Source organism: Sinocyclocheilus rhinocerous, unplaced genomic scaffold, assembly GCF_001515625.1.
Source record: "Sinocyclocheilus rhinocerous isolate Xijiao unplaced genomic scaffold, SAMN03320098_v1.1 scaffold4403, whole genome shotgun sequence".
NCBI classification, from domain to species: Eukaryota; Metazoa; Chordata; class Actinopteri; order Cypriniformes; family Cyprinidae; genus Sinocyclocheilus; species Sinocyclocheilus rhinocerous.
In genome coordinates this window covers 215018-225513 of record NW_015648614.1, presented here as the reverse complement: position 1 = coordinate 225513, position 10496 = coordinate 215018, and positions in this window count along the sequence as shown.

The following is a 10496-nucleotide window of genomic DNA, read 5'->3' as shown; positions in this document are numbered from 1 at the left end:
CTGTGCTGATAAGCAGCTGCATGCGACTTGATTGTTGATAAAAAGCCTTCACAATATTTAGATGATGCCTTTGTAAACAACAACAATGGGGACTGATTTATGATATTTACACACAATTTGATCTTATTTTGATTGTTTACAACCACACTCTCATCTTTCAAAAGATGACATTTCACTAATTAACTTCATAAAACAGGAAATAAGAAGTCAGAGTCACATAGGTTCCATCTTAAAGAGTAAATTTATCACTTTTAGCAAAGTATTCAATATTTTACAATTATGATGAGCTAATCATAAATCTATCTATAGGAACAATAATAAAACTATATATTTTTTACTATTTTTTAGCAATGTATTGTACAAATACACTGTTAGCCTGCCTCAAAGTAGGTCTTAGAATCTATCAAATTAATTTTTTTTACATTTGTATCAAATTTTGGTATCTTGGCAAATATGAGCACAGTTTGTGAGACTGTTAAGATCTCTTTTAAATGTAGCGGTGAAACATACAGTAAGATTACTGTGGACTTTTTCCCCAAGAGAAAAATTTGAGAAGCAGGAGACTGTTTAATTTCTATGAGAAACAATTACTCACAGAAAATTGTCCCCATTGCCACAGACCTCAAATTCCATTAAAAAAGATTGACAGTCACTATCACACGCAAGACCCAATTGTATTGCTTAACCTGTCATAAAGCTAACTGCGGCAGAGGGAAGGACTTTTCATGGAAAAACGACTTAACTTTCCATCTGTTCCTCACACACAAAGCTATCAAATGTCTTCAGAAGAATTGTAATACAGCATAGACTAATGTTAGAGTTTGTTGTATTGTCATTTTTGGAGCATGACAGTAAAAATCTGTGTGTATTTTTATTGTATGAAAAGAAACAGCTTGGACATTATGCAAGCAAATAATGACCACAGAATTTTTTATTTCAACACTAAATGTTTAACTTGGGTAAAGTAATGCCCTTCAAAGCAAGCTCTTTGAATGTGATAAAAGACTGACATGTGCTGGTGCAGGACAAAAGTGAACAAAATGGCATTTGCTTATGGCCATTGTGAGATTTATGAACTGAATGATTTGCATCCTTAGCAGCCTGTTTATGCAATTGTCACATCAAAAATGCTTTATTGCACATCTTAGAGATTAGTTTATATATATATATTCTTTTAACAGTAAATATAGCATAACAATCTCATTTGATTACTTTTATTTTTAAATTCTAGTCACTGGAAGGGAAACAGCTTGGACATTATGCAAGCAAATAATGACCACAGAATTTTTTATTTCAACACTAAATGTTTAACTTGGGTAAAGTAATGCCCTTCAAAGCAAGCTCTTTGAATGTGATAAAAGACTGACATGTGCTGGTGCAGGACAAAAGTGAACAAAATGGCATTTGCTTATGGCCATTGTGAGATTTATGAACTGAATGATTTGCATCCTTAGCAGCCTGTTTATGCAATTGTCACATCAAAAATGCTTTGTTGCACATCTTAGAGATTAGTTTATATATATATTCTTTTAACAGTAAATATAGCATAACAATCTCATTTGATTACTTTTATTTTGAAATTCTAGTCACTGGAAGGCAGTTACTGTGACAGCTGCTGCCTCAACACTTAATTATTATTTATGCTGTCATGTGATTTGTGAAATTTTAATTAGTTAATAAAAACTTTAGATGAAATTGCTCTGCAAGACTATGTCAGACATAGAATTATACAAATTTACATGAACAATAGTTTCAGAGTAAACACCAAAATGTGTAATCAAATTTATAACGGTCACACTTACTCAGGGAGCACAGAATGAGGAGACACGTAGATAGCTTCAAATAACAGTCTTTAAATGACTCAAAAGGCAAGGAACGTCTTGAGACACACAAGGATGACATTAAAGAACCGACAAACACTAACTGAATGGACTGGGGCTTTTAAACACAGGATAATCAGGGAGGAACGAGACTCACCTGGAATCAAATAAACTAATTAATGAAACACAGCTGGACACAAAAGATAACCAATGAGGACAAGACACAGGAAGAACCAAATAAGGGCAAACAGGAACATACACATGACAGATGGCACCCCCTCCCGGACGACGCATCCCGTGCCGTAACAGTACCATCGGGGTGGTGCGCCCTGGAGGCTGGTGCAGGACTGGAACAGGGCGGAGACAAGGGAAGCCTCCAGGGCGGGTCAGGAGGCCATGGCAGAGCAGGCAGTTCAGGTTTCCATGGCGGAGCTGGGAGCTCGGGGAGCCATGGCGGATCCTCCGTGGCCTTAGCTGGCTCGGCCACAGGTAAATGCCCCCCCAAATATTTTATTGGGGAAATCTAGGAATCCTGGGGGGCGCTCTGGAGGAGCGGGCACTTGAGGGCGCTCTGGAGGGGATTCAAGGACTGGAGCCCTCCTTGGGTTAAGCACAGGGACAGGAGCCCTCACTGGGCTAAACTCGGGAACCGGAGCCCTCCGTGGGCTTTACTCGGGAACTGGAGCCCTCCCTGGGCTAAACGAGGAATCAGGAGCTCTCCTTGGGCTTAACTGGGGATCCGGAGCCCTCCCTGGGCTTAACTGGGGATCAGGAGCCCTCCCTGGGCTAAATGAGGAATCAGGGAAGTGCTTTCGAGGAGCTGGCACTGGAGGGAGCTCTGGAGGAGCAGGCACAGCAAGGCATTTTCGAGGAGAGGGCACTGGAGCGAGCTCTGGGGCTGGAGCCGACCGCCTTCTCCTCCTTAGGTTCCTCTTCCGGTTCGGGGTGAAAGGCGTGGTCGGTGGGCTAGAGTGCTGAACGGTCGGCGGGCTTGCCATAGTAGCGGCAGAGGAACTTGACTTGGGAACGGCCGGCAGAAGGGTTCCGGATCGGGATCGGAGGCTCTCCAGACACCGGATGACTGCCTCCTTCCAGTCGAGGTTGGTGGTATCTGGGAGCTCCGTGGAGCGATGGTATGTTATCCCGAGCCGGAACAGAGTCATTAGGGTTTCCCCCTCGAGGGGGCTGGCGAGGGCGAGCGGCACGAACGCCCTCGTGTAACTGACAGGGTCGGGGTTCGCCTGAGCTACGGCGATGAAAAAAGCTTGTTCCTCCATGTTAGCGGGGAGGATCGAACAGGAAAAAACATTTTTCAAAAAACGGAAAACAAACACAGGTAGGAGTGCCGCTTACAGTCACGGTCGGTTCTTCTGTCACACTTACTCAGGGAGCACGGAATGAGGAGACACGGAGATAGCTTCAAATAACAGTCTTTAATGACTCAAAAGGCAAGGAACGTTTGGAGACACACAAGGATGACATTCAAGAACCAACAAACACTAACTGAATGGACTGGGGCTTTTAAACACAGGATAATCAGGGAGGAACGAGACACACCTGGAATCAAATAAACTAATTAATGAAACACAGCTGGACACAAATGATAACCAATGAGGACAGGACACAGGAAGAACCAAATAAGGGCAAACAGGAACATTCACTTGACAGTAACCAGTTCTGAAGACGCGCCTTATTTCTCACATATCCATCATGCTAACTCAGTCTATTAACATATACAGGTGGGTAACAAATTAAAGAACAAGCCAGGGGATCTGGTGGCTCTGGCAATTTGCTTGCATGGATTGGGTCCACTTGTCCCTTTAGAGGAAAGGGTCACTGCAAATTAATACAAAGTTGTTCTAAGTTATCACCTTTATCTAATGATGAAACATTTCTATCCTGATGGGAGTGGTCTCTTCTAACACAATCTTATAGCTATTTATGGCAACTATTTTACATTTTCTATTTCACATTCAGAGAGCACAAGGGGTGAGTGAATTAGGGTGACCATATGCCCTCTTTGTCCCCGAACATGTCCTGGCCGGAGTTTCTAAATGGCCAAGTTTTGGCTTTGTTTTCCTATAGACATACTCTTTACAGTAATCATACAATACATCTGATTATATGCTTTGATTGTTAGTAGATTCCACCTTCCTGCACACCATGATTGTTAGATTATGTGCAATGCCGGGCAAGCTATTGCCCAAGCTACTTTTCAGTCATTACCTTCAGTAAGTATGAAAACAATAGGAAAATAAAGTTAAAACCCTTACATTTTAGGCAATTTAGAATTCCCAGCCAGGACATGTCGAGGAAAAAGAGGGTGTATGGTCACCCAAACTGGTTTGATGAGTATGAAAATTAATCATATGCTATGGCATTTGCAGTTACCAGATAAAATACCTTTTTACCTTTTACCAGAAAAAAATACCTTTTTGCCCATGACATTTGGCTAATGTGACTGCACCTTTAAATAGCATTCTCCAACACTATAGTCAAAACGCCAAAGAGGGAATATCTTTTGGAAGAATGGAGTTGCATCCCTCTATTTGAGTTCCAGAGACTTGTAGTGTCAATGCCAAGGTGTACTGAAGCTGTACTGGTGGCACATGTTGGCCCAGTGTTATGAATAATAACACTTCTGTCAGGACCACTATTGTCAAAGATGATTGACAGTTAGCATACAGTTTGGATTGGCGGTATGGATGAGAGCAGGGAGAGCAGCGATAACCCCAAAGAAATAAAGAAAAAAAGCAAATAGGTATTCTTTGGATATATCAAACCAGCAGCCCTCCAGACTATTTCAGCCCTTCAGGCAGCTCTCACTCACAATAAGGTTTATAAATCTCACTCTTGTCGAGTGTTTAGGTCTTCCTCCGGAAAAATATACTAGATTCTATCGATGTCGCATGCTGAACAGTTAGTTACACGCCAGACAAAAGTACAAAATCCCCCCATTGCATCCCTTTGAGTCACATATAAATATAATAGAATTTTTATTCCCACAACCAGCGGCATTTGTTTCCACAAGATTCTGCACAGTGCATTTTTCCCTTTTGGAAGTTATTGTGTGAGACGGCCAGTAACATAATCTCACATCACATAGAATCTTGCTCTCAGTATAAACAAAACACTATGAACACCACCGTAACAACAACAATAACACATTTCCTGTCCACTTCAGCAGCCAGGTAAGATGCAGTTTGGAAGCACACGACACCTCCGTGAGAGGAATTCTAGTTCAGTGCTGCCCCAGGTATTAGGCCTGTCCTGTCTGATTGCAGTGGAACTAGCAGAGTAAGCGCACTCGTTCATCATCGGCCTGTGACAAATGGAGGAACTAGCTTTGTCTGACAGTCAGCGGAGTAGCGGCCAGGCACTTCCTCGGATCTCAGGTTATCCACAGGCGTCACAAGCACTAAACATGACTGCAATGGAAAAGTAATTGCCTACTCCATTTGAAAGCCATTTGCAGGCTGCTCTGAACTAAATGCTGTGAGCCGTCCTGAAGGACATTTCTCTGTCTGTGAAATTTAATGCAAACGGCAGAGACAGAGAAATCTGTCTTAAAACCAAGGTTGTTATGCTGAATTAAGAGTACCATTATTAATTTGTTTTCATGTCTACTTAATTATAATTAGGAATAGAATCATTTTAAAAATGTAAATTTACTCACCCGCTGGCCATCCAAGATGTAGATGAGTTTGTTCATCAGAAAAGATTTAGAGAAATGTAGCATTACATCCTTTGCTCACCAATGGATCCTCTGCAGTGAATGGGTGCCGTCAGAAAGAGAGTCCAAACAGCTGATAAAAATATTACAATATTACACTTTATTTTGATGGTGTCCTTTAGACATTCTGTTGACTATAAGTATCTTATAGTCAAAATGGTGTAATGTAACGAAGTAATAATACTTCGTTACAGTACTTAAGTATTTTTTGGGAGAATCTGTACTTTACTTGAGTTTTTATATTTCAGCCATCTTTTACTTTTACTCCACTACATTTCCTAATTAAAATGTATACTTTTACTCCGATACATTTCCCCGAAGCATATTCGTTACTTACTACCAAATAGTCAGAAGTCAGAAGAACACGGACTGCAGGAAAGCAGGTTTGACGAATCAGTGGTCTGGCACTTTTAGACTCCTAAAAACATCTTTGCTCATGTGCAAACAAGTGCGTGCACAACCGCGGATGATTCATTTTCCACTCAAGTCGAGTCTGGGGTGTGCGATATACAGTATATCTTCGATAATATGGCAAGTGTTGTTTTAATGATGTGCGATCTGACATTATCAAGTACCAAATCACACACCGAGTGCACGCACATTGATTTATTAGTCTATTAAAACTCAAAATTCAAGGCAGTCTAAATTGTAGATGGCAAAATGCTTCTGTATACTTTTTATATTTATATAATTTAATATGGTAAACTTAATCTATATCACGCAAAGAGTACAGTTTTTCTGCAGATATCAGCATAACAAATTTATGTTTGCCTTTCTGAAACACATTTTAATGAATCGGTTGAATCTCAATGACTCACTGATTAACAGTCACTTGCTGCCACCTACTGGCGGTTTTAATTTCACATTTCGACTATTTTTTTCATGTTTTAAATTATTTCAAATATCAGTATTCAAAGTTTTATGATAAAAACAAAACAATTTATGCATCTGTAACTGCAGTTTAAATGCATCCATGTCCCCTCTGAGCTACATTAAACTGTGTAAATACATCTAAATGCCACTTCAGATGCAGATTCCAGAAATGTTTTCTTATGTTGGAATGAAAGACACTAATTACCGGATGAAGTGCTTCTTATTCTTACCCAAAAATACAAAATGGAAGAAAGAGTTAAAACTGAACACAATTTTTAAGTACATTTAAGATTTAAAAAATACTTTTTGTACTTACAATAAATATCACATACTTTAAGACTTTTACTCAAGTAATATTCTAAACGGTGACTTCAACTTCTACCAAAGTCACTTTCTGATAAGATATCTGTACTTTTACTTGAGTATGGCTTTCAGGTAAGCCTACTTTATACACCACTGGTCAAAACTACATGTCAACTGCCAGTCATTAGAGTATTAGTAGACTGTCTGCTTAATATCTGCTAACACTATTTTGATGGACCCCCAACAGATATATTCTACTGACTGTAAGTAACTTTGCAAGTACATGTCAACTTATTCTACTAACCCTAACCTAACAGTCTACTAATACTCTTCTAATACTCTGACAATTAGTTGATGCATTGTTACAAAGTTACTTAGTCAACAGAATGTATAAAGGGGATCATCAAAATAAAGTGTAACCTCCATGAGTAATCCACATGAATCCAGTCCATCAATTAACATGAAGCTGTGTGTTTGTAATAAACAACTAAGCCCTTTATCCATAAGTATGCTTTCTCTAGTGAAAAAGTCATCTGAATCAGTAGAGAAATATGCACAGATCAAGCACTGGTTATGAGTAAAAAGCAGTCCAAAACAGTTCTAAACAAATATGTTGGTGGATTTCCTGGAAGATGCATTATTGATGGACTTAATGCATGAGTATGGAAGTTAAAATGCATTAAAGATTGATTTTTTTCTTGCACTACTACTACACTTCAAAACATATTAATTGATGGACTGGAGTTGTGTGGATTACTTGTGGATTATTGTAATGTTTTCATAAATTGTTTGGACTCTCATTCTGATGGCACCCATTCGCTGCTGAGGATCCACTGGTGATTAAGTGATTTACTGTAATGCTAAATTTCTCCAAATCTGTTCCAGTGAAGAAACAAACTTATCTACATCTTGGTCAGAGAATAGGTACATTTTCAGAGGAGAGAACTATTCCTTAAATCACCATGAAATCAAAACTGACAACTCTTATTATTGTTATGGAATATTGTGGTGTTTATTATAAATTTATCCATGAGTATCACTTTTTTCTTTTCTTCTCGGATTGTCCAGCGAGGATGGGACAATAACTTCTCCCCTCCAGGCTGTCACTCACATGGGATCACAACAACAATACAATGATCCAATGAATTCCCGATTGACAAAATCCTGCACTATATTTTTTTCTCACTTGAGAATCCATGTAACTCATATAAACATCACAATATGGGAGAAAACGTGATTTTGACTTCCATTTCATGCCAACATTAGAGGGTTAGATCACCCAAAAATGGCATAATTTATTCACCCACATGTTGTTCCAAACCCATAATACTTTTGTTCATATTTGGAACACAAATAAACATACTTTTAATATTCTCTCAACATTTTTGCCCATTTATTTAAGCTTCAAAAGGTCCATAAAGACACTGTAATAGTAATCCATAGGAATCAAGCAGATTAATCCAGGTTTCCCGAAGAAACACAATCATTTTATATGATGAACAGATTTAAGCATTTTCACATATACGTGTACATACTGTACATTCCGAAGGTGAACAAAAAGTCTTATTGGATTGACATGTAACTGAGTAAAAGATTATTATTATTTTTTTTTTTTAATCAGACCGGTCTTGCTGCTGGGCAATTTAGAAGAGTTTCTGTTATTTGGGAGGTTAATTTCGGGGTTACCATCATGGTCAAGAGTGAAGCCTGTGCTTTGGATGAGGATGGACTAATAATTCAAATGGTGATTACTGTGAAAGTTGACAGTAAAGCAATTATTCTCTTCTTTGACATTTCTCTCAGCATCCTGCATGTTTGTAGCTTTGCTTTTCGTTGCATGACAGAAGAAAATGACATTGAGCTTTCCTATGTGTGCGGTTGCTAGCTACCCACATAGCAATTTTTCTCTGGCCCAGCTTCGGCCCACACAACCAGCTTTTGCTTGGCCCACATACCGCAATGAATTACGGTCCTAGTTACGGCCAAGTTAATTACCCATAACTGGCCCTGAATTGGGCCAGATCAAAATGTAACATTGGAACCAAAACACAACCTTAAGTAAACCAAATCAACACCAATCTTTAACCAGAAAGCCCAAAACTGAACCACACCTGAGCCTGATCCACAGGTGAACTAAACTTGGCAGCCAAAATATGGGTCACAAATGGGCCATAAAAGGGCCATGACAGAGCCATATCTCAGCCACCTGTATAACCATAGCTGGCCCTATTCTGGTCCTATGCCGGCGTCGCCGTTTTGTGCGGGTAGCGTCAGTAGGCGAGGCCGCAGTCTCGGGGTTAGGCTTCAGCAGCAGACAGAGGCCTCGTACCTTCTCAGTAGTCACCGGTAGTGTGAGGCTCTTACATTCACAATGCTCATTTTGGCCTTGGTGGTGAAGTGTGCAGAAAATTCTGAAATTTAGTCTTTGGTGAACAGTCTTCAAGAGTGCAAATAAGATGTTAAGTTTTAAGTACCTTTCAGGCTCGTGTGAGGTTTCCACAAGCAACAAATGGCGCTTTTCCACTGCGTGGTACGACGATGTTCTTCGACAGGAGATCCGCTCCAGCTCTGCAGCACGGCCATGAGCATGGAAAAGTATAGGAACAATATGTCACATAGCCAACAATATGTAGAATACAATGTCAGGTTTATTAGAAATAAACAAATTACAGCAGAGGTGAAATGCAGAAAATAGAAATATTAATATACAAAACATACCAAAAAAAACATACAAAAAAATTTTAAGATACAAGAATTCACATTTTTAGGTTTTACAGATGCATGATGATATAGCTGAAATATATTGTGAAAAATGCATAAAGTTATTTAATAAGATTTCTCAGATCACCTGTGTTTCCTGTATCTCTGTCAGCAACTCCCATTACAAATTTTCTTGTAGCTTCCCGTTTTAGGGTTTTTTCTGATGCTCCTGAAATCACAGTACAATTTATCAATATTTGTTTGCAATGAAAGTTCTAAACGTGTTTGAAATAGTTTCAGCCCATTAGTTCATGTAAGTGACGTCACCGATTGACCCCACAGTGCAGACTTTTAGGTTAAATTAATTAGCTTATAGTTACTTCCATTTATCTATTGACAACGTACCAGCAAAAAAAAATAAACAAACTATCAAAACCGCTCATCTACACATAAAATGTGATTAAAAGGTCAAACTTTCATTAATAAGAGCTCAAATCTATAGTTAGCTTACCTCTAATAGTTAGCCTCTATAGCTAGTTAACGGTTGTGAAAAACAACAGGATATACTATTCTATAATATAAGATATACCGGTAATATCATATAGCATAAGTATCATATAAATAAATAAATTAAATAAATAAATACATTTAGCAGATGCTTTCATCCAAAGCGACTTACAGTGCAACCAGGCTATATATTTTTATCAGTATGTGTGTTCCCTGGGAATTGAACCCACGACCTTTGCGCTGCTAACACAATGCTCTACCACTGAGCCACAGGAACACAGACAACATGATTACATAATTAAACACACAACATGAGCTTTATGTTATGCATTTTAAAAATATATTTTCTAAATATATTTCAATATATTTAACAGTGTTTCACATATATGAGAATATATTACCTTTCAGTATGGGAAAACATTGGGATTTTACTAAAAAATATTGGAAATGGATTTTAAATGTGGCCCACATATCTATATTTGACATCTGGACCAAATACTACATTTGACATCTGGCCCATGTCTTGTGTGCCGTCTTAAACCCGGTACCATCTCTGCCAA